General features: G+C 35.5%; 1 long non-coding RNA gene across 1 annotated transcript in view; it reads right to left on the reverse strand.

The window, feature by feature from the left end:
- The window catches only part of LOC110255318, a 72,755-nt gene that overhangs the window by 36,956 nt on the left and 10,691 nt on the right, over window positions 1-25,108 (reverse strand). Inside the window, exon 3 of the long non-coding RNA XR_002338137.1 lies at window positions 16,852-16,931. This is a non-coding gene — a long non-coding RNA (uncharacterized LOC110255318). The remainder of the gene's footprint in view (window positions 1-16,851; window positions 16,932-25,108) is intronic.

Below are 25,108 nucleotides of genomic sequence, written 5' to 3' on the forward strand. Positions count from 1 at the left end.
CAGAATGGCTGAGAGGTTATCCACGTAGCTCCATGGGCTTAGGAGACCTAGATGAGGAAGTAAGAAAAATGTGGTGGAGCTGACTTGAGATGCTGTCAGGTTATACTTTTGTGCAACTGGTTGCTATAGCAATGGATGGAATAAATGTGTGGGACAATGTGATGTGAGATGGGGCATTAGGGATATCAAATATAAGTAGGAAGAAATACAGGCTTTTTCTTTAAATCAGTTATGTATCTCTAAAGCTCATGTCCATAATCTATGCAGGGAGATCAAAAGTAGCCTGAAGGGTGGTCCTTTCCAGCACAAAAAAGAGATGGCCAGTTTCCTGGTACAACATTTGAAAGTTTTATTGGCCATAATGATCATATAGAGTTTATATCATTGATGCTGCTGGGGTCTTTATAAGAAATAGCACAAGATACAGAGGAGATGTGTGTAATGATATGGGAAAAAAGATATGTTCTGTTTGGGGAATGTTGAGTTAGAAGTGTCACAGGGCAGCTCAGATGGCAATGTTGATCAGACAGGCAGGAATTGGAGTTTAGGACCTTAGATATATGGTCTGGAACTAAAAATTAGAAATCTGTCTATAAAAATATCTTAATAAAAAATCAGAAATGTGGTTGAAATTATCAATGGAAATTTGAGAAGGAAAAAGGAAAGAAGCTAAATAAAATAAAGTAACATTTATACTTAGAGTTTAGAAAGATGAAATATCAGAGAATGAGTCATAAGATAAATAAAATAACTAGGAGACTCAAAAGAAGACTGGTCATAGAAGTTAAGAAAAAAAAAAATTCAATTTGAGAAAGAAAAGGCCAAAAATGTCAAATGCCGCAGAGCTGCAAAACTGTTAAAAGGAACTGAGTGTAAATAAGTCTTTTTCAAAAGCTACTTTCTCAAGAACACTCTTAATGAGGTTATTTATAAAAGAGACAAGAGAAAAAGTAAGTACTCTCCATATAAAATAAATCGTAACAGTTTCCAACTCTAAAGAGGGCATCACTGGGGCAGGGGTTGTTTCATTCTTTGGTAGAATAAATATTCTCATTTTCTAATTAGAGAAAATCTGGTCCTGTGACAAGTTTTATATTCTCTGTATAGACATTGTAGCTTTCCCTTTTTCTTCCTTCCTTCTTTTCTCTCTTTCTCTTTCCCTCTCTCTATCTTTCCCTCCCTTCCTCCCTCCCTTCCTCTCTTTCTTTCCTTCCTTCCTCCCTTCCTTCCTTTCTCTTTCTTTCTTTCTTTCTTTCTTTCTTTCTTTCTTTCTTTCTTTCTTTCTTTCTTTCTTTCTTTCTTTCTTTCTTTCTTTTTCTTTCTTCCTTGTCTTTTTAGGGCCACATCCACAGCATATGGAAGTTCCTAGGCTAGAGGTCTAATTGGAGCTGTAGCTGCCAGCCTACACCACAGCCACAGCAACACTAGACCTGAGCCGTGTCTTCCACCTACACCACAGCTCACTGTAATGCCAGATCTTTAACCCACTGAGCAAGGCTAGGGATCAAACCCACATCCTCATGTATACTAGTCAGGTTCATTAACCACTGAGCCAGACAAAAACTCCTTTCTTCTTTCTTTCATTCTTCCTTTGCTTCCTGCTTTTGTTTTGTATAAGGAAGGAAGAGAAAGTCTGAGAGAGGGAGTTGAAAGCCATGTAGAATTACACTGGCAGTAGGCTACAATAAAAGAATGACTTAAGCTAATATATGAACACCTTGAAACAGAGAAGTGTCAAGTGCTTTAAATATCAAAATAACTCAAATTTTCATATCTACCTACATCTCCAGAGTATACCTCTATCTTTAGTTCCTCAACATATACAGCAGTGCCTGGTAAATGGTAGACTTCTGAGGAATATCTGTGAAATGAATTAAATAATGAATGAGAAGAAAAAATAAAGATTAGTTAGATACAGATATTGTAATAAAAAATCTAGAAATTATATTCTAATTCTATTAAGGTACAGTTAATAATAAATAAAGCATAAGGGTATACTGATGTATATTAACTAAGTAATTAAAAGAGCATACAATATAAAAAATGTAAAGAAAGCCTTTCCTGACCATTCTTGCTTTAATTTTTTTATTAAATTTATCACTTCTGACATTATATTATATAATCGCTTATTTGTTTATTATCTTTATCTCTTAATATTCTAGAAGATCTATAAAAGCAAGAACTTTGTCTTGATCACTGCCACAATCTTAGCACCTAGAAGATATGGTATATCATAGGTACACAATAAATACTTGTCAAATGAAGAGTGGTTGAGGGAAACTAGTATTTAATGGAGTAGAAAGATTGAAAACATATCAAAACAAAATAAAACAACTTTCTTAATAGGTACGTGGGAAGCAAGCTGTAGTTGAAGAGATAGTTTCACATTTTAATCTATATGCCTATGTATTGCTTGAAGTTTGAGGGGGAAAAATGTAACTGAATATTTGTTTAGAAATTTAAAAATGATGTTTCTAAAAAAATATACAGTTTTTACCCTGCATATTTGTTTTCTAATTGAAATCACACAAGATAAGTTTTGAATATAATAGAGAATCATGGTTATTCCACATACTTTTTTCCTGTTTTCTAATTTTATACTAATAAGCAGTTCTTGAGAAATTGGGAAAATTTGTTCAGCTATACTTAAACCTGGTTTATTTTATCTGTAAATATGGTCATTCAACAAACACTAACACAAGGCACTGTAAAGACTTTCAGGGATACAAAATGGAGTAGAGCTCATACATAAGCTTGGAAAGAGTTTGGAAACTGCCATTTCCACCCTTATAGCATTAAAAAATGAAAAAAACAGAATTAATAACTTGTCTTGGGTAGGTTTATCAAAGTCAGGGCAAAGAGCCATCCTGAAATCTAGAGAGATAAGCAAGTATAGAGAATAACAACCAAGATCATCTTAGATGAAGTAGGCTCCCCTGGAGTCAGTAAATGATAAGAATGCTCAAAGGATAATTTTGATGAATTGTTGGAGGCTGAGTGGACTAGCGTAAGAGTGAGAAACTCCTAGATGCCACAGTCTTGGTGCAGGGTGAGGGGAGGAAGCATATTTTAACGGATTTGTACCTCTAGGTACCCAAACAGGTTTTCATAGTGAGAAGACAAGAAAAAAAACCACTTCACTTCTCTGGGAAGGGGGAGAGAAAAGTGACCATTTGCAAATATACCCAGAGCATTTCCCATTACAACAGCCTGCTCTCTAGTGAAAAAAGCCATATTTCAGCTGAAGGAAGGATATTTTCCCAGCTCCCTCTACTCTTCCTCTGTTATGTAAAGATGGGGTGGGGGAGGTAAGTTTGGAGGGGTAAAGATGAGGAAATACTAATGAGGTTAACAGCCCATTGACATAAGCCAACTAAAAGACTGAAATTTAATTATAAGATTATAGAATAATTCCCTTCCCCCACTCCATGTTACCACATACATAGGACTTCAGTATAATAACAGTGGATTAAAGCCAAAAGAGCAAGAGTTCTCACTGTGGCTCAGTGGAAACGAACCTAACTAGTATCCATGAGGACATGAGTTTGATTCCTGGCCTTGCTCAGTGCGTTAAGGATCTGGTGTTGCCATGAGCTGTGGTGTAGGTCGCAGATGTGGCTCAGATCTGGTGTTGCTGTAGGCTGGCAGCTGCAGCTCCGATTCTACCCCCACCCTGGGAACTTCAAATGCCGTTGGGTGAGTGTGACCCTAAAAGAAACAAACAAAAAAAGATCAAAGAGCTATATGGCTCAGATTGTATTTAAGAAAAAGTTGGTCTAAATATATCAAAGTCAGGGGTCAATAGAGTGGATAAAAAACAAGCTCCAAATATATATGTTTTCTATAAGAAACCCACTTTTTTTTTTTTAATTTTCCCACTGTACAGCAAGGGGATCAAGTTATCCTTACATGTATACATTACAATTACATTTTTTCCCCCACCCTTTCTTCTGTTGCAACATGAATATCTAGACAAAGTTCTCAATGCTACTCAGCAGGATCTCCTTGTAAATCTATTCTAAGTTGTGTCTGATAAGCCCGAGCTCCCGATCCCTCCCACTCCCTCCCCCTCCCATCAGGCAGCCACAAGTCTTTTCTCCAAGTCCATGATTTTCTTTTCTGAGGAGATGTTCGTCTGTGCTGGATGTTAGATTCCAGTTATAAGTGATATCATATGGTATTTGTCTTTGTCTTTCTAGCTCATTTCACTCAGGATGAGATTCTCTAGTTCCATCCATGTTGCTGCAAATGACATTATGTCATTCTTTTTTATGGCTGAGTAGTAGTCCATTGAGTATATATACCACATCTTCCTAATCCAATCATCTGTTGATGGACATTTGGGTTGAGAAACCCACTTTAAACATAAAGACACACATAAGTTAAATGTAAAGGGAAGAAGAAAGGCATACGAAGTAGAAGAAGCCTTACTAATTTCTGATAAATTAGACTTTAGGCAAAGAAAAAGATCAGTGATAAAGATAGGCATTATATAATGATAAAGGGGTCAATTTAAAAAGATGTAACAGGAGTTCCTGTCATGGCTCAGTGGTTAATGAATCTGACTGGGGACCATAATGTTGCGGGCTCGATCCATGGCCTTGCTCAGTGGGTTAAGGATCTGGCATTGCTGTGAGCTGTGGTGTAGGTCGCAGAACTGTGGTTTGGTTCCTGCGTTGCTGTGGCTGTGGCGTAGGCCAGTGGCTACAGCTCTGATTCAACCCCTAGCCTGGGAACCTCCATATGCTGCAGAAACAGCCCAAGAAATGGCAAAAAGACAAAAAAAAAAAAAAAAAGATGTAACAATCATTAAGGTGTATCTAACATAGTGTCAAAATAGTGAGGAACAACTGATAGAACTAAAAGGAGAAATGACAAATCTATGATTCTAGCTACTCAATCCCTCTCCTCAGTAATGGATGGATCAAGAGGCAGAAAATCAGTAAGGACAGAGTTGCTCAAACAGCACTATCAATCAACTTGATTTAATTGACATTTACGGAATTCTTGAGCCAGCATGAGAATACACACTCTTCTTAAGCTCATACGTAAAATTCACCAAGATAGAACACAATTGGGGCCATGAAACACAACTTAGCAAATATAAAAACCTAGAAATCATGCAAAATATGTTATCAGATCTTAACTGAATAAACACAGAAATCAATAACAGAAAGATAGGAAAATACTAAAATATTTGGAGATTAAACAGCACTATGCTAAATAACACATAGGTCAAAGAAGAAATCTCAAGAGAAATTTTAAAAATATATTTTTTAACTAAATGAAAATGTAACATGGAAATGTGTAGAATGCAGTGAAGCAATACATAAAGGGGAATTTATAGCATAAAATCTTACATTTGAAAAGAAAAAGAACACAAATTATCAGTCTAAGTTTCCATCTTAAAAAAGAGTGAATTTTAAGTCAAAGACAATCATAAGAAGAAACATTTTAAAATTAGAACAGGAAAGCAGAAATCAAAATTGAAAACAGGAAAACAACAGACCAAATCAACAAGCTAAAAGCTGATTCTTTGAAAATACCATTAAACTGATAAACTGCTAGTCATGCTAACCAGGAAAAAAGATAGAAGACATGAATTATTAGTATCAGAAATAAAAGAAGTTTTCATTACTTTTGATCCATGGACATTAAAAAGATAACAAAGGAATACTATGAACAACTTTATAGCCACACAGTTGATGACTTAGATGAAATGGACCCATTCCTTGAAAGATTCAAACTATGAAAACTTAAAAAACAAAAGTAGATACCCCATATCAGCCTGTTTATTAATTAAAGATATTAAATCAATAATTAATAGTTTTCCAAAACAGTACCAGGCTCAGATGGCCAAGACTGTAGAAGAAAGGAATGATACCAATTCTACCAAATGTTGAAGGAAGAAATGATAACAATTCTCTACAATCTCCTCCAGAAATCAGAAGCAGAGAGAACTTATTTCATTCTATGAGCACTTATTTCATTCTACCCTAACGCCCAAACCGGATAAAGATAAAATAAAAGAGGAAGACTATAGACCAATATAGATGCAAAAATCTTCAACAAAATACTAGCAAATAAAATCCAGCAATGTATAAAAATAATTTAAAATCATAACCAAGAGGAATCTCCTCTTCTTATTCAACACTGGTTAAGCTTGAAAATCAGTTAATGTAATCTACCATATCAACACACTAAAGAAGAGAAACCATACAATTACATCAATTGATAAAGAAAAAGTATTTGACAAAACGTAAACCCTATTCTTTATAAAAACTAGGAGTAGAGAGGAAATTCTTCAATTTGGAAAAGAATATCTACCAAAAACCTGCAAGTAACATCATACTTAATGGTGAGAAACTGGAGGATTTCTCTCTGGGAAAAGGCAGGGATGTCCCCTCTTATCACTCCTATTCAACATAATACTAGAAGTTCTAACCAGTTCATTAAGACAATTAAAAGGAAAAATATATACAGATTAAAAAGAAAGAAATACAAACGCCATTGTTTTCAGATGTCATTGTTTTCTACGTAGGAAATCCCAAAGAGTTTGAAAAGGTAAGAAAAAAACAAACAGGCAGACAAACACAAACTAATAGGTGATTATAGCAAAGTGCCAGGATACAAGCCTAACATACGGAAGTCAATTGTTTTCCTTCATACCAGCAACAAGCAATTGTATTTGAAATTAAGAACACGATGCCATTTAAAATAGCAACAAAGATTGAAATTCTTAGGTATAAATCTAATTGAATATATATAGGATCTGTAGGTAGGAAACTACAGAATTCTGATGAAAGACATCAAAGAAGATCTACACAGAGAGATATACACCATGTTTTTAAACTGAAAAACTCAATATTGTTAAGATGTCAAGCCTTGTCAACTCCTTTAATCAAAATCACTACAAGCTCCTTTGTAAACGTAAATGTCTGCAAAGTGATTCTAAAAATTTATATGGAAAGGCAAAAGACCCTAAGTAGCCAATATAATACTAAAGAAGAACAAAATTAGAAGCCTGATATTATCAAACTTTCGGCTTTATAGACTTATTATAAAACTCTAGTGATCAACAGAGTGTGGTATGGTTGAAATAACTAGCATATTGATAAATGGATAAAAAGAAAGGGGTCAGAAATAGACACCAACAAATATAGTCAACTGATCTTTGACAAAGGTAGAAAAGCGATTTAATGGAGATTAGAAAAGTCTATTCAACAAATGGTGCGGAACAACTGGGTGTTCATTTGAAAAAAAAACTAACCTAGACACAGAACTTACACTTTCATAAAAATTTAACTTAAAATGGATCATAAATTTAAATGTAATATTCAGAATTATAACATTTCTAGAAGAATATGAGAAAATCTAGGTGACACTGGATTTGGTGATGACATTTTCAATACAACAAAAGCATGATCCATTAAAGAAAAGATAATAAGCTGAATTTTATTGAAATTAAAAAAACTTCTGCTCTGTGAAAGACACTGTTAAGACGAAGAGACAAGCCACAGACTGGCAGAAAATGCTTACAAAACACGTATCTATTAAATAGCTTGTATCCAAAATATAAAAAGAATTCTTAAAATTCAAAAACAAGAAAATAACCCAATTTAAAAAAGGGCAAAAGATCTGAGTAGGCACCTCATCAAATAAGGTATACAGATGGCAAATAAGCACATAAAAAAACACTCAACATTATATATCATCAGAGAATTATTAATTAAAACAACATGAAATACCATTATATACCTGTTAAAGTGGTTAAAATCCAAAACACTGACAGCACCGAATGTTGGGGAGGATTTGGAGCAACAGGAATTCTTGTTCCTTGCTGGTGGGAATGCAAAATGGTATAGCTACTTTGGGAGATGGTTTGGCAGTTTTTTATGAAGCTAAATGCAAACTTACCACACGATTAAGCAATCACAGTCCAAGATATTTACTCTCATTTGAAAACTTATGTTCACACAAAAACCAGCATGCAAATGTTTATAGTAGCTTTATTCATAATAGCCCCAAACAGAAGTAACCAAAATGTCCTCAATAGGTGAATAGATAAACCAACTGTGGTATATTCATAAAACAGAATATTATTCAGGAATAAGAACAGCTATCAAATCATAAAAAGACATGGGAGAACCTTAAATATAAATGGCTAAGTGAAGACAGCTAGTCTGAAAAAGCTACGTGATTCCAATTATACCACATTCTGAAAAAGGTAAAGCTATAGAGACAGGAGAAACATCAGTAGTTTCCAGGCATTTGGGGGACACGGAGTAGGGTAGAGTAGGTGAAGCACAGGAGATTTTTATGGCAGTGAAAATATATGATACTAGTCATTGTGTATTTTCCCCCCAAACCTATAGAACTTCACAGCACAAAGAATGAACATTAATGTATGAAAACTTTTAAAAACAATTTAGAAGTTCAGAAAATCTCATAAAGGAGTGCAGATTGTGACAAGTGGGCCTGTTTATGAATGTATGGAAGAAGCTGAGAGAAGGGTGTGGGTAAAAAAGTACTGACCTAAGCAATTTTGAAAATAAGAGGAGTCTATAAGACTAGAGGCAGAAGGAACTGTACATAAACATTGCACTCTGGTTGATAAAATGGTGCCCCATAGAATTACGGGTTAATAATTCTAAAACCACCACGTATAAGTATTGAAACCAAAGAATTAAGTACATGGTGTTGGCGGGTACCAGATTCCTCATCATTGAAATGAGAAGTTATAGATGTGTCTAGAATAATCCATGTGGTAATGGATTAAAGTTGGAGACATTAATATGAACTCATGTTAAGCTTAATATAGTTACAAATGATTACATATAGAAATATTTATAGATATGTATATATACATAGGTTAAGATATAGACATATATTTCTTTGCTATGTCAGCTGACATAATCTAGAAGCAATGACACACCAGTAATAATCGAGCATACTTAGCATTCAGATCTTATATTCGAAGAACCAGTGAGAAGAACCAGAGCACCTTGGAGAAATGGCTGATTCTAATACTGAAGCAGGAAATAAACAAGATACACCTGGAGCATTTTATAGTGCCAGGAAGCTAGGAAATACTAAACAAACAACAACAATAACAAACCAACATCGATGGGAACATACTGAAGAAACCCAGGAACTAACTGAAAGTACCCCCAATGGCCAAAACTGAGACGATTTGAGAAAATAAATAAAGAACTTTGGATTATAACACAAAATATAAAATAAATATCCATAAGTTCATACTGATATAAATGACTGAATAAATTAATAAATGGGGAGAAGAGACAAATCTCTTTTGCAAAAGAATTCCAAATAGTGTATGTAGATAATCTGTCTTCAAGGAAGGTCCATAAATCCCTACCCCTTTAATATGGGTTGTATGCAGTGACTTCCTTCTGAATTGTACAAGTTTGGAAAAAGGGAGAAGGGGATAACTTTATAGTGAAAAACCTAAAAAACAAAACTTCGGCTAAATGAAGTCGTATCAACAGTGATGAATCATACTGATAGTATGTACCTTTGTTATGATGTCATGGAAAAGGCACTCTGTTTCTGAGGTTTTCCTCCCCCCAAAACACAATATCCCAGTCTAACCATCAAAAAAAAAAAAAAAAACAGACTGGAGTTCCCATTATGGCTCAGCAGAAATGAATCTGACTAGTATCCATGAGGACACAGGTTCAATCTGTGGTCTTGCTCAGTGGGCTAAGGATCTGGCATTGCCATAAGCTTTAGTGTCAGCTGCAGACATGGCTTGGATCTGGAATTTCTGTGGCTGTGGTATAGGCTGGCGGCTACCACTCCAATTCAACCCCTAGCCTGGGAACCTCCACATGCTATGAGTGTGGCCTTAAAAAAACCAAAACAAAAAAAACAACGACCAAAAAAACAGACAAATTCTACTAAAGGGGTAGGGGGCAGCCTACAAAAAAATACTTATATGACCCAGCAATGCCACTCTTGGCCATATATCTGGACAAAACTATCCTTGAAAAAGATACATTCACCTCCTATGTTCGTTGCAGCACTATTCACAATAGTCAAGACATGGAAACAACCTAAATGTCCATCAACAGATGAACGGATTAAGAAGATGTGATATATATACACAATGGAATACTATGCATCCATAAAAAAGAACAAAATAATGCCATTTGCACCAACATGGATAGAACTAGAGACTCTCATATTAATTAAGTCAAAGGAGAAAGACAAATACCATATGAAATCACTTATATCCGGAATCTAATATATGGCACAAATAAACCTTTCCACAGAAAAGAAACTCATGGACTTGGAGAACAGACTTGTGGTTGCCAAGGTGGAGGGGGTGGGAGTGGGATCGACTGGGAATCTGGGGTTAACAGATGCAAACTAATCCCTTTGGAATGGGTAAGCAATGAGTCCTGATGTATGGCATAGGGGACTATATCTAGTTACTTGTGGTGGAACATGATGAAGGATAATGTGAGAAAAAGAATGTACATATGTATGTGCGAACTGGGTCACTTTGCTGTACAGTAGAAAATTGACAGAAAACTGTAAACCAACTATAATGGAAAAAATTAAAATCTTAAAAAAAAAAACAAACACTTGACAGGAAATCTTAAAACTGCTAAGGTCATCAAAAACAAGGAAAGTCTGAGAAACTATCATAGCCAATAGTAGCCTAAGGAGACATAAAAACTGTGATATGGTACTGTTATGGGATCCAAGAACAGAAAAAGACATTTGGTGAAAAAACTAAAGAACTATGGAAAAACTAATGACTTCAGTTAAATTAACAAATCAATACTAATTCATTAATTATGGGAAATGTACTACACTAAGGAAAGATGTGACAGGGGAAATTGAGTGCGAGGTATATGGGAGCTCTCTGAATTATCTTCTCAATTTTTCTGTACATCTAATATTGTTAAAAATAAAGTCTGGTTTGAGAACTGTTAAATGACATAGAGTCAAAATTTTTTAAAAAAATTGATTGAAACATTTGGGGGGGAGGAAAAAAAGGAGAAAACCTAGTTTTGACCTACATATATTCACTGGGAAAACATAAGTAGATAAATAACTATGGAATAAAATAGTTCTATATGGTGAGAGTCAAAACAGTACAAAAAAGATGTGAAGAATGGAAAAGCACTAACAGGAGAAAAGACAATCCTAATGGAAGAAAACATAGAAAACTATCAGTTTAGCTGCAGAATAGTTCTGTGTGGTTAAACAAACAGACAAACAAACACCAGAAATGGACTGACTCAACTGCACAAATCTTCGAGTGCCTAATTTAGAAGTTTGGTAACTTATTAAGAATTACAATATTTATACTGCTCATCAATGCCCCATAAGATGAACAGTTTAAATAAAGGATGTTATTTTCTTATTCAAATTTGGGACATCTAGAAGAACATTACTGAGCAGAGTTACACCTTGGATTAGACAAGATAAACAAAGGTATTTTGGTATAGTTTACTGAGAATTCCTCCACCTTTAAAGTTACAGGAAAAAATTGTTTCTTAAGTTTCAGAAATTAAAATTTGAAGGCTAATATAAAGTCAACATGTAATGTCTGAATATTAACATTTCTCTTTTATGTCATCTCTATTCTTCTACAAAAGCATGATGTCTTTTTAATAAAAAATCAAGCATAGCAATGTGTTATTCAGATTTCTCCTAATAAAAAACAAATTCTTCAAAATAAAAAAAATCAGACAAGTTTCAAATGTATCTTAAAAGACAGTTACCTTGGAAGAGACTATATAGTGACTCAAAACAGGACTTTTAAAATTACATTGGTTAAATCACAGATTTGGAGTCAACAGAACTGTTTTAAACCTGGCTCTACGACCACGTATGTGACCTTGAGTAACTTGCTTCACTTATTTGAACCCCATTTTTCCTCTTCTGTTAATTGGGGAAAATAATTTTTTTCTTAGTTTTCTCACAAAATTTAAATGAGAAAATATTTAAATAATATATTTCAACTTCTGGCAAATAGCAAGCCTCAATAAATGTCAGGTGTTACCATTTTAGAATGATAAGGCACTTCATAAATGCGCTAAAGAAGTATTCTTCATTTTGTATAAGGCTTTTCCATATATCCTTATAAAGGCATGGGTGAAAACACTTCTTCATTTTATAAGCCTCACTTATCAGAGCTTGGACTTCTAAATACAGCATTCTCAGATGGACTCCTTTTCAGTTGGTCTTTATCATAAAGGAACACAATATTGTTCTTTCCCGTTTCATTCCAAAGCTAAGATGCTACTGCTACCTCTGCCTTTCAAGAAATTTTGTAGAATAAAATGCGATTCATTAAAGAAAGGTTAAATGCATTTTGATTCTAAAAATATGAGGTGATAATTCAAGTACAAACTTGTTTTCAAAATGGAGCATCTCAGAAATAATGAAACTGTTGAGTGGTGTGAAAGGAGGTATCACACCAGATATTCTCCATAGTAATTGCCATTTTTATTTTTATTTATTTATTTATTTTACATTTTTCTTTATTTTTTTATTTAAAAATTATATATATATATATTTTTTATTTTCCCACTGTACAGCAAGGGGATCAAGTTATCCTTACATGTATACATTACATTTTTTCCCCCACCCTTTGTTCTGTTGCAACATGAGTATCTAGACAAAGTTCTCAATGCTACTCAGCAGGATCTCCTTGTAAATCTATTCTAAGTTGTGTCTGATAAGCCCGAGCTCCCGATCCCTCCCACTCCCTCCCCCTCCCATCAGGCAGCCACAAGTCTTTTCTCCAAGTCCATGATTTTCTTGCCATTTTTTATATCCAGGGAAAGACCAGGTTTCCAGAACCTGTGAACAGTACCAGCTAATCAATAAGCAGAGCATCTACGGGACCAAAAGATTTAAGCACCCTTCTCCACTCCTTTTCTCGAGCATGTGAAATTCAGAGTCTATCCATCAAGGATTTTCTTCCATATGAAGAAAATTACAAAGGCTGGGTAAGCACTCCTGGAGGCAGACATTTTATATTTTCAGTTTCAGACTACCAGCCATATGCTAATCTCATAAATTTATGAGGGCATGGCTACACAGGTGGTTCCAGAATACAAACATGGAATAGGAGAAGTTTAGGTAAAATGAAAGAATAAGTCTATATGTTAACTAAAGAAGAAGAGAACAGAAACATAAATAGAGAAAAAATGTAAACTTATGAAAGAATTATCTTTAAAGAGGTAATTAAGGAGATATAACAAAAATAAGAGTATGTAACAGAAGGCTTGACATTGTTTGTGCCTGATCACTTATGTGTTGTGCTTGCAACATAAAATACTACAGAGAGAAAAGAAGAGAGTATGTGAAGGGACACTACATTCCTAAAATTGAAGCAATAAATTATACTTGAATATCCCCAGAGACCTATAAATAGGAAACTGAAAGCGTTTCCTTTATTTTATAAGTATAATAAACTTTATCAGCTTTTAGTATTGGAAACTTGCACAATATTTATAGGCTGCTTACTTTAAATGTTATTCAGGAAATAGTATCAGGAGGCTAATGAAAAAGAAAACTGGGTTGGGGTCAGGGGTCTTTTTTTGCTCCTGTCCAACAATCAAGAATAATCATAAAGATTTATCATTTTGCTTTCTGGCCCATTCACCAGAAGATGCGGTCTAGCCTGTGACATAATTGGGTGGCCAGAGACACACAGCTTCCTGGCTTTGCAGAAGGTTATTACAGATAGAATTCCTGTACCAACACAATAAGAGCTGAGCTCGAGGCCTCCAATGAGGAGACACTGACAGAGGGAGGACTGAGCAGAAAAGAGACTTGAGGTAGCTCTGTGCCATATGGCCAGATCAATAAAGAAAGATTCTCTGCAAAGCCACTATCTCCCAGAAGTATTCAATCACTCATCAATGGCAACAGTTGATGCTCTGGACCTCAGGTTTATTTTTTTTTTAATTTTTATTATTTTTTTATATTACTCATGAATTTATTACATTTATAGTTGTACAGTCATCATCATAATCCAGTTTTATAGCATTTCCATCCCAAACCCCCAGTGCATCTCCCCACCCCCCCAAGCTGTCTCATTTGGAAACCATAGTTTTTCAAAGTCTGTGAGTCAGTATCTGTCCTGCAAAGAAGTTCATTCTGTCCTTTTTTCAGATCCCACATGTCAGTGATAGCATTTGATGTTGGTGTCTCATTGTCTGACTGACTTCCCTTAGCATGATAATTTCTAGGTCCATCCATGTTGCTAGAAATGCCAGTATTTCATTCCTTTTAATGGCTGAGTGATATTCCATTGTGTATATGTACCACATCTTCTTTATCTACTCCTCTGTCAATGGACATTTAGGTTGTTTCCGTGTCTTGGCTATTGCAAATAGTGCTGCAATGAACATTGGAGTACATGTGTCTTTGTGAGTCATGGTTTTCTCTGGATAGATGCCCAGGAGTGGGATTGCTGGATCAAATAGTAGTTCTAGGTTTAGTTTTCTGAGGAACCTCCATACTGTTTTCCACAGTGGTTGCACCAATTTACATTCCCACCAACAGTGTACTAGGGTTCCTTTTTCTCCACACCCTCTCTAGCGCTTATGGTTTGTAGACTTTTTGATGATGGCCATTCTGGCTGGTGTAAGGTGCTACCTCATCGTGGTTTTGATTTGCATTTCTCTAATAATGAGTGATGTTGAACATCTTTTCATGTATTTTTGGCCATCTGTATGTCTTCTTTGGAGAATTGTCTGTCTAGATCTTCTGCCCATTTTTTTGGTGGGGTTGTTTGTTTTTTTGGTATTGAGCGGTAGGAGGTGTTTATAAATTTTGGAGATGAATCCCTTGTCAGTTGATTCATTTGCAAAGATTTTCTCCCATTCTGTGGGTTGTCTTTTCATTTTCTTTAGGGTTTCCTTTGCTGTGCAGAAACTTTTAAGTTTAATTAAGTCCCATTGTTTATTTTTGTTTTTACTGTCATTTCTCTAAGAGGTGGATCTGAGAAGATGTTGCTGTCATTTATGTTGGAGAGTGTTTGGCCTATGTTTTCCTCCAAGATTTTTATAGTATCTGGTCTTATATCTAGGTCTTTAATCCATTTTGAGTTTATTTTCATGCATGGTTTTAGGGAGTGTTCTAATTTCATTCTTTTACATGTGGCTGTCCAGTTTTCCCAGCAAAATCCAATACCCATTTCTGATAAAAACCCTTCAGAAAATGGGCATAGAGGGAACCTACCTCAACATAATAAAGGCCATATATGGCAAACCCACAGCGAACATCATTCTCAATGGTGAAAAGCTGAAAGAATTCCCACTGAGATCAGGAACTAGACAAGGATGTCTGCTCTCGCCACTACTATTCAACGTAGTTTTGGAAGTCCTAGCCACAGCAATCAGAGAATAAAAAGCAATAAAAAGAATCCAAATTGGAAAAGAAGAAGTAAAACTATCACTATTTGCAGATGACATGATACTATATTTAGAGAATCCTAAAGACTCTACCAGAAAACTGTTAGAGCTCATCCATGAATTTGGCAAAGTCGCAGGAGACAAAATTAATACACAGAAATTGACTGCATTTCTATATACTAACAATGAAAGATCACAAAGAGAAATTAGGAGGGAAATCCTGTTTACCATCACATCCAAAAGAATAAAATACTGAGGAGTAAACCTACCTGAAGAGACAAAAGAACTGTACTCTGAAAACTATAAGACACTGATGAAAGAAATCAAAGATGATACAAATAGATGGAAAGACATACCATGCTCTTGGACTGGAAGAGTCAATATCATCAAAATGACTATACTACCCAAGGAAATCTACAGATTCAGTACAATCCCTATCAAATTACCAAGGACATTTTTCACAGAACTCAAGCAAAATATTTTAAAATTTGTTTGGAAGCACAAAAGCCCCAGAATAGCCAAAGACATCCGGAAAAAGAAAAATGGAGCTGGAGGAATCAGGCTCCCTGACTTCAGACTCTACTACAAAACAACAGTCATCAAAACCATATGGTCTGGCACAAAGACAGAAATACAGATCAGTGGAACAGGATAGAAAGCCCAGAATTAAACCCATGCACCTATAGCCAACTAATCTATGACAAAGGAGGCAAGAATATACAATAGGGAAAAGACAGCCCCTTCAATAAGTGGACCTTAGGTTTAGACTTAAGAAGGCTTAGAAGTGGTCAAGGATAGTTCATCTAAGGCTTAAATCTCTCTGTAAATGTAAATTTCAAGTTGTAGATCAAGGGATATAAATTTAGAGCCTAGGCACTCTCAAATGACCTTTACAAAATTCTTCCCAGTGTCCCTGCATTTCTGGTGGGTCAAAACATTCTTGCCAGGTACCCCAAATTTATGAAGTCTTCATAGATTCCTCAAACTTTTCAGGAGCTTTATGGGTAGTGGCTGCTTCTACCTTTTAATATTTATAGAAATTTGTCCACATCAGTTGGCTATTTTTACCTTTTCAGACAATTGTTGCTGTCTTGCTGTTTTTGTCCATATAATAACATCGTTCACAATTCTGTGTCAAGCTGTTTCTAAATTTCTCTTAATATACCTATTATGCATATATTAATAAAGATATGTGTTGCAATAAATGTGGGAAATTTGAAACAAAAGTTCCAAACAAATTTAGCCTTAATATTTTACATCACTACTAAGAATTTTAAAAACAATTAAAAAAAACACATTGAAACCTCAAATTCTTTGACAGTCTGCTTTGCAGAGAATTAAAATTAACATAAAAATAAAGAGAAGAAACTTATAGCAGCCTAAGTAATAAATATGAATCTAATCTGGAGACAAGTATAGAGGGAAGTCTAGACAGAAGACTTACTTGATGTTATTATGAAAACATCTGGCAGGGGTACAAGGTACCAGAAGCTACAGCCAATGGTCAACTTCAGGTCAGCTGATCTGTGCAGGAAAAAGTACTGCATGTGGGAATTACATAAGTCACTGTAATTCACACCCAAATATCTTTATAGTTTTTTAAGTATCATATCCTGGAGTAGACTTGGACTGTCCTGTCAGCCAAACTAATAGTTCTTAAGTGCCCAGACAGCAAGAACACAGTCTCTGTCCTACTCTTATACTGCATCATAGAACCGTAAGGAGAAATATATTTAATGAAGTTATCTGGATCTTGTTTTGCTTTTTTGTTGCTCTTTATTTATTTTAGATTGAAAACTGCACATATCCTCAAGGGTCCATGTCACTAAAACAACCTGAGTAACAGTGAGTGTGGAAGACTGTATTATGTCCTGCATCCTTCAGGTCCCACTAAGACAAAGTTCCAAATTGCTGGTCTATTCCAGAGTCTCCAAACTCAAAAAAGTTAAGATCTGTGCTGGAATTTGGATCAGATGTTTCAGAGATTTTTGAAGTTAGTAGGGGTCCTGTATAGGTCTCTGCAAATTCCAGTCTGTCCTAGGAAGCTGGCAGAGTCTAATTTCATCTAAATTCCTACTAAAATGAATGCTGCAGGAGGATGGGGGATTATAGGCTTTGTTCTGTTGGCTTTATGACCAGTACCTCATGCTCAATAAATATTTGTTGAATGAATGAATAAACCCCATGAACTTTCTGGGAGCTTATAAGAAGGTTTAATTACATATCAGGTTTCCTGGGAATTGTGAGAGGCATGGAGGTCACGGGGATGGCTGGTTTGGGAAGGGAATGTTGGCATGTTCAGTACTATTTGATAGGGTCAGCTGTGGGCATTATTAAGAATACCATAACTATGGTATAGGCCCTTGGAAGAAATAAACTATATCAGTTAATACATTATTAAATTTTGGTCCATATTACATTTTTGCTCTTCTCTGGCTTATTGTTAGGCCAGATGACAAAGAGGGTAAAAATTTAGCAGGTAATATGAGATAACAAGGCACATAGAAATCAGTAACCTCCCTCCCCCCCGCTTCTTGCCTTTTTAGGGCTGCACCTATGGCATATGGAAGTTTCCAGGATAGGGGTTGAATTGGAGCTGCAGCTGCTGGCCTAATCCATGGCTACAGCAACGCCAGATCTGAGTCGTGTCTGCACAACCTACACCACAGCTCACAGCAAAGTCAGGGATCAAAACTGCATCCTCATGGATGCCAGTCGGGTCTGTTACCCCTGAGCCATAACGGGAACTCCCAGTTCCCTTCTGTTTTTAATTTGGCAAGTATTTGAAGATCTAAACAGTAGAGAAGGTTTAAATGAAGCATCCTTTTGAGTGCTTGATCAAGCTTTCCCTGTAAAGAATTTTTTAACCATTGTTAAAGACCACTTTTACTAAAATTACAACAGGCTAGGTCAAGTTCAAACAAAATAAATTCAACCAAATGTCACAAACAGACTATACAGATATGTAACTGAAGAGAGAAAACTTTCTATTGTTTGGGACTTATTTTTCTAATGTAACTATTATCATAAAGTCCTTAGCCATTTCATCTATCTGATGGGCTGCTTCTATTGCAATGGCAGCTATTAGCTGAATTCTTAATGTTACCTGGTTGCCATTCTCACCTGAGAGGTTGTCATGTTTGTTTGTTTGTTTGTTTTTCACCTGGGAACAGATGTGCTATTGCAATGAACATCTCTGATTATCCATAAACCACATGTGGAAAATATTAAATTTTAAAGAGTCCCCAGAACAACCTTTGTGACCTGAAATATTCTAGCTCATAATCAGAGTGACACCAAAACACTGTATTAAAGCATTAACAACCATAAGCTTGGAGCTAAAGAGAATTGCTCCTCCAGACATTTGATTTTTCTAGCATAACCTATGACTCAGGCAGGTTCCATATAGCTGGTGCCATCACAATGGAAAATGAACCTCAGAAATATATGTCTGTAGTGTACAATCCTATGACACTTTCACATGTTATGTAACAAACTTAGAATTAGCAGCAGTCTAAATGCCTTCTTGTCATATCCATATGCACAGAGTTCTGTGTCATCATTACTGAAGGTCGGTACATCTAAATTTTATTTATACAAATTATACAAATTAGAAATGTGTATAATAGCATTATGGCTGTATAACCTTCATAACCAACACTGTATTGGATTAAATCTGAATGTTACTTGATTTAATTTAGAAAACATAAAGATTGTTTAAAAAGTCTAGCTGTTTAATCTATTTATTTGGCCAAAGGATGGGAGTTCATGTATGGATATAAAGCCACTGAAGTCTAATGAGTTTAGACAACACATATAGTCAAATATCCAGCAATATTAAAAAAAAGACAAACGAAGAATGAGTCCCAACATGAATAGTGTTTAATTGGAATGAGAGTCACTAACTGAAGAAAACTCGTAAGTTTAGTGATAAAGTTAAATTTTTGGTTATTTGATGTCAAATAGCAATTTAGAAGCAACAAGGTATTTGTCTAAATTTTTCGTAGTAACTTGAAATTTTCATCTACTAACCCAAAGCATTTGGCTTTCTGACTACATATTAACATTATAATAGCTATGGCTATTACATAGACATGTGGCTAGCATTATGGAAGTAGCACAAGCAAGAGTGACAACTCTAAAACAAACATAACTTCTAGGCCAGCATGAAGGCAGAGGCAATTGATGAGCAGGGTGGGTGTATGCTTAGGCATGTCCTGCTTATTTCAGGGGACTAGTGCACTACTGCCCACCAGAGCTTCCAATCCACATGTAACCTGTATTATTCTCAGCACTAATATTTCAAACTCAGGAAATTATATTAGGTGAGATCCTATGGAGGATTCAGGAGTCTAAGGCCATTTTGGCTGAGAGAATTGCAAATATAGCTCCCAAATCATATTCTGAAAGGGATATGCTCCAGAGGCAATTGTGTATGACTCAGTCTATTTTATTAAGCAAAATTTCCCTTTCATCCATAATTGGTTAAATAAGAATCCAAACCAGCTCTACCCTTCTTGGGCCCAGAAAAGGTGCCATGTTTCTTTATATTCAATCTCTGAAGCCCCGGAAAATCACTTCACGTGATTCTGACTCTCATTCAGCCTTTTTAAAATGTTGGTTAGAATAGGCAAACTAACTTTCTCAGTAACTCTAAAAAGCACATGCCATATTCACTACTAAAAGAAATGAAGGAGGTGTTTAAGAAGCGAGTGAGTAGATCCTAAAGGCTCAGGCAGTCATCACCATTTTTTATTTATTATTTGTGAAAGAGAAGCTACTTAGTGTGGGGATAGACTTAGAAAACGGCATAGATCTTAGTCAAGAAACTAATGACCTATGTCAGACAGACAGAACAATTTAATCATAATATACATCTGCAAAAAGGTGGATCTTAAAACTCAAGTTGGAGTGGTGCCGTGGATTCTTTTCAATTTGGAGAGGGTAGTGAAAGAAAAATTTTAATGATGGAGAATCAATGAGGCTATTCACCAAGGAAATGAGGAATTGAGTTATCCAGAAGGATCGGAAACTCTTTTATGACTTTGTGCATTTATTTCATTCCCAGAATTTATCACATCTTGCTTAACAGATGCTGATTATATCACATTCCCCTACCCTATTCCAGGGTATACACAATATATATTGATTTTCTTCAACTCAGAAGCCAGTTCTTATCAGAGTACATGGTACATAGTATATCTCAGTAAATGCTTGTTGAATGAATAAATGAATTAAAGTTTAGTCTTTCAAGGATAGCATGTACTCTGGCAGACATAATAAATCCTTAATAACTAACTTTTTTTAAAAATGTGGTAAGAGAACAGGCTTGAACAAGCAGAGTTAACATGTAGAGAAAAAGCTAGCAAACATAGGCCTGGCAAGACACAGTGGAGGGCATATTTTTCTATGCCTTAAAGTACAATTTCTTTTGCCATATTTTGTAGATATTTCAACAAAAATTTAATTTTTCTAATATTAATCTAAAAAAATCACTACTTTTCAGTGATTACAATGATACTAACTTTGAGATACTTATAAACCCAGAGTGGGACATGAATCAGTCATTTGCATCAGTCCTTTGCATCATATATATGCAAATTAATTTGCATTTGCAATGATCCTTATTTTAAAGACTATATGAAGATATCTGCATAGCTATGAAAATGTTTTCACATTTTTACAATTCAATTTAAAAACGCTGTATAGTGTTCACCCCTTGGGCAGATTATGAGCAAAAAGAGCCAGATTGAAGATGAGTGGGAAGTAGCACAGCCAAGACAGAGAGGGGACACCAAAAAGGAAGATGAGACAAAGATAAAAATAAAAATAAAATTTTCTATCTTCTCAGCAGTTCTCTATGGTAGCTATGTATGTTAAAAAAGATGAGCTAAGATGCTAAGGTATGTTTCTAAATTTCATGGTTAGCTCCTCTGTGATGTACTAACACAGCCAGATCCCCATGTACTCACTGAATGTCAACATTAGCCATACATCATTTGTTTTCTGGAGTAAACTCACAGATTAAGCTCTAGAAGTATACTCATTTGTACTTTTATTTCTATCCCCCAGAACAGAACCAAAAGAGTAAGCAGCCTAAGGAATCTTAGGCTTGACTGGGTATTAAGACAAGGGCATAATGACAGCTAGTATGCCAAGGCCTCTACTATGGGATATGCTCCAGAGGCAATTGTGTATGACAGTGGTGGGAAGTAAGGTAAAATTGGATTGATTTCACTGGGACCCTCACTGATGAGAAACTGTGTGGGTAACTCATTTTTTCTATTTCCTACTGACATTTTTCAAAACTCTGGAGTTGAACGCTAAATATGCCCTTTACTCCACCTTTCCAACTAATTTGGTGAAGGACACAGGAAGTTGATTTGTGAAATCTATGATATGTCAAGAGAATCTTAACTTACTGGGATACAAAATTCAGCTTTCTCCTCAACAGGATTCTGACTGGAAATAACACCGTAACCATAGAAACACATATTCAATGAATGGTCATGGGAGAAATGATATCACAATACCATTCAAAAAAGAAAAAAAGCAGAGAAAATTCCCTGCCAAATTTGATACAGAGAAGGATTTTTCTCAGTACAAAGGCACTGCAGATGCTCAGATAGGAGGATTTAGGTTTTTCTTCTGACTCTCACAACAAGTGGACACCTTTCTTTCATTCACTTCACAAATATTTTTTGAATGTCAACTACATCTCATGTACTAATCTAGGCATTATAGCAAACAAAGCAGACCAAGTGATAGATGCAAAGAAGAAGAACTCAGGGAATGAGGATAAAGCATTAAGACACTGCAAAATAAGGACACATTATTAAGGGATGGTCGAGAAAGAGCACTATGAAAAGATAATAATTAAGCTGACACCCACAGAAAGTGAGGAAACAAGGAGGATATATCATTCTGGCCAGAAAGAACAGTATGTGTAATGGCCCTGCAGTGAGAATACTTTTTGGGTGTTGGAGTAAAAGCTGGAAGGCCTACAATACTGGAATAGAGTAAATGAGGGTAACAGAGTTGGGTGACAAGAGTGATATAGTGGTGTCTGATCATATAGACACACATGGGTCATAGAAAGAACTGAAGCTTTTACTTTGAGTGATAAAGGAATTTCTTGGCACATTTACCCAAGGGAGTAAAATGATGCTGTCGGAAGATTTAGAAGATTTATACTAGGTACTATGTGGAGATTGAATTATAGTGGGGACTAGGTAAGAAGCAAGGAGAGCAATTAAGGATGCTTTATTTCTACAATCCAAAAATGAGAGGATAGTGACTTGGGACAGGAGAATAACAGTAAATAGAGCAGTGGTAGGATTATCAATATATTTTGAAGGCAGAACTCAGAGAATTTGCTGACAAAATGAATGAAAGTGGCTAGCACAGTACATTACTGGCATATGAATAAATAAATATTGATCAAATAAAAAAATCATCCAAATTCAATTTACTCTGGTTTTGTTTTTCAAAGAAAATTAACACTTAGAGAAGTAAAATTACTACTTTTTTCACAATAATGCTAACATTTTGCATTTTCATAGTAGCTTCTTCCATGGTACTTATGATGATCTTTCAGTGTGTCAACCTACCTAGACTACAGTCTCCAGTTATTCAATGAACTGTGAAGGTATTTTGCAGATGTGATGAAAACACATAATAATTTGACTTTATTAAATACAGGATATTATCCTAGATAGGCCTGGGTAGGCCTGACTCTTATTTGTTGAAAGGTCTCAAGAGCCAAGACTTCCCCAATGAAGAAGAAATTCTGCCTGTGGACATTAACTTCAGCCTATGCCTAGAGCTCATGGTCTGCCCTATAGATTTCAGACTTGCTTAACCAGCTTCCACAATTACATAAGCCAATTTCTTGCAATAAATCTCTTAATGTAATCTCCTACTAGTCTGTATCTCTGGCTGAATCCTGACTGACAGTGCTGAGTTAAATTCCTCCAGTGTAAACTTCCAAAGAGAAATAAATTATTAGTCAACTGTTAGAAATAACATTAACTCTTGTAGTCTGCTCTACTAGTTTAGAAAAGTAAAAAATACAGCTGGGAAGAAAATTCTGTCATTTTTATACAAATAATATGATTGAAAACAAGTTTATGTAATAGCAGAGTCCTCAGGGGATAAGAGTAAAATTTTTAAAACTAGAAATAAGTCACCGATTCCTGGTTGTATTTGAGAGTGTTGTCTTAACGATAGAAGGCATAACCACTATAGATTGTATGAATTTATCTTGGGGACTACTTGCCTTCTCCCACCAATGTAGATTGTATACAGAAAATTGGTTAGGGGTAGAGAAGAAAGGCCCAAACAGGTACCGAGGCCAATTGACACAATGAAGAAAGCCCTGGGTTGGGAGACATAAAACTTAAGTTTTTACTCAAGCTACTATTTTAGTGAGGTTATTTTGATCACAAGGAAAAGGGTTTCATTCTGATGACCTGAAGAAGAGGGAAGTTTGCTATAACATCAAGATATGGAGTGAAACTGGAACCAAAAGCGAAGGGCAGTGTCAGGGAGCCTTGCTTCTTACCACTGCCTTTCTCATGGACTGTATGAATCTCTCTCTCATTCAGCCTCTGCTTCTTTGCCCATCCAATTCATTTTATTCTCTCAGCCACTTGCTAATTTATTATATTATTCTATGGCTCTGAGCTTGAATTACTTATGGCTTCTCTTTCATTGCCTAGGTTCTAGCTCATAGTTGGCTCACTAAGTAGTTTCTTTTAACTCTGCTTCCACTGTTAACTCTCCCTTTCTTATGTCTTCTAATTCAAATTCTCAAGAGAGAGAAGAGAGGGAATCTGATTGCCCCAATATGCAGAAAGTTGTTGTTAAAGGTTAAAGGTCATAACACAAGTTATTGACAACTTATTCTGATCAAAAAGGGGTATGGATGGGATATGCGGGGCAGGAAAGTTAAAGGTGAAAAGCATGGCCAAAAGCTATTGTTATCTGTCTTTTTTGAGCACTAACAGCTCGACATCCTTTAGTTCTGCAACATTTTAAGGGATATTTTCTTATCTTTGGCCCATCTTTCTTTCTGTCTTTGACAACCACTTCTTTTTCCACCTAACATTCCCAAGGGCTCTGTCCTGGTTCTCACACTTCTAGAGGGATTCTTGGGCAAATCTCTGTATGATCAAAAGAAGTCTTTGAAACCACATGTGCATCAAACATTGCTTGAAAAAATAAGTGTGCTAAGTTTCCCATATATACATTCTAATTGGTTCCAACATATGTTGAATTTTCTGTTGTAATTAAAACTTTAATGTTAAAAAGGAGCTCTTAAATGTAAAAAGATTGATAATGGTACACCTTTCCATAGCAATGTCATCCTCATTTCCAGCTTTGTTACCATTTTCATGCCAGTGACTCCAAATCTACATCCAACTTATTAACACAATGTATAAAAAAAGAAGTATGTGCCAGACATAGGGCTATTCTCTAGCGTTACTATAGTGATTAAGATATAACCTCTCTTTCCAGAAGCTCATAGTTAAGTGGGCAAAAATGATAAGTAAATGGATAATTATGATAAATCCTTAAATAGGGGTATGCATTGAGGGCTATGCATGCCTGGACCTTAAGGGACTTGACTGTGGAGGACTTCTCAGAAGAAAATGATAGGTGGTAGATACTCAAAAACATTGGTAAACAGGCATTGATAA

The sequence above is a fragment of the Sus scrofa genome, chromosome 13 (assembly GCF_000003025.6).
Source record: "Sus scrofa isolate TJ Tabasco breed Duroc chromosome 13, Sscrofa11.1, whole genome shotgun sequence".
Classification (NCBI taxonomy): domain Eukaryota; kingdom Metazoa; phylum Chordata; class Mammalia; order Artiodactyla; family Suidae; genus Sus; species Sus scrofa.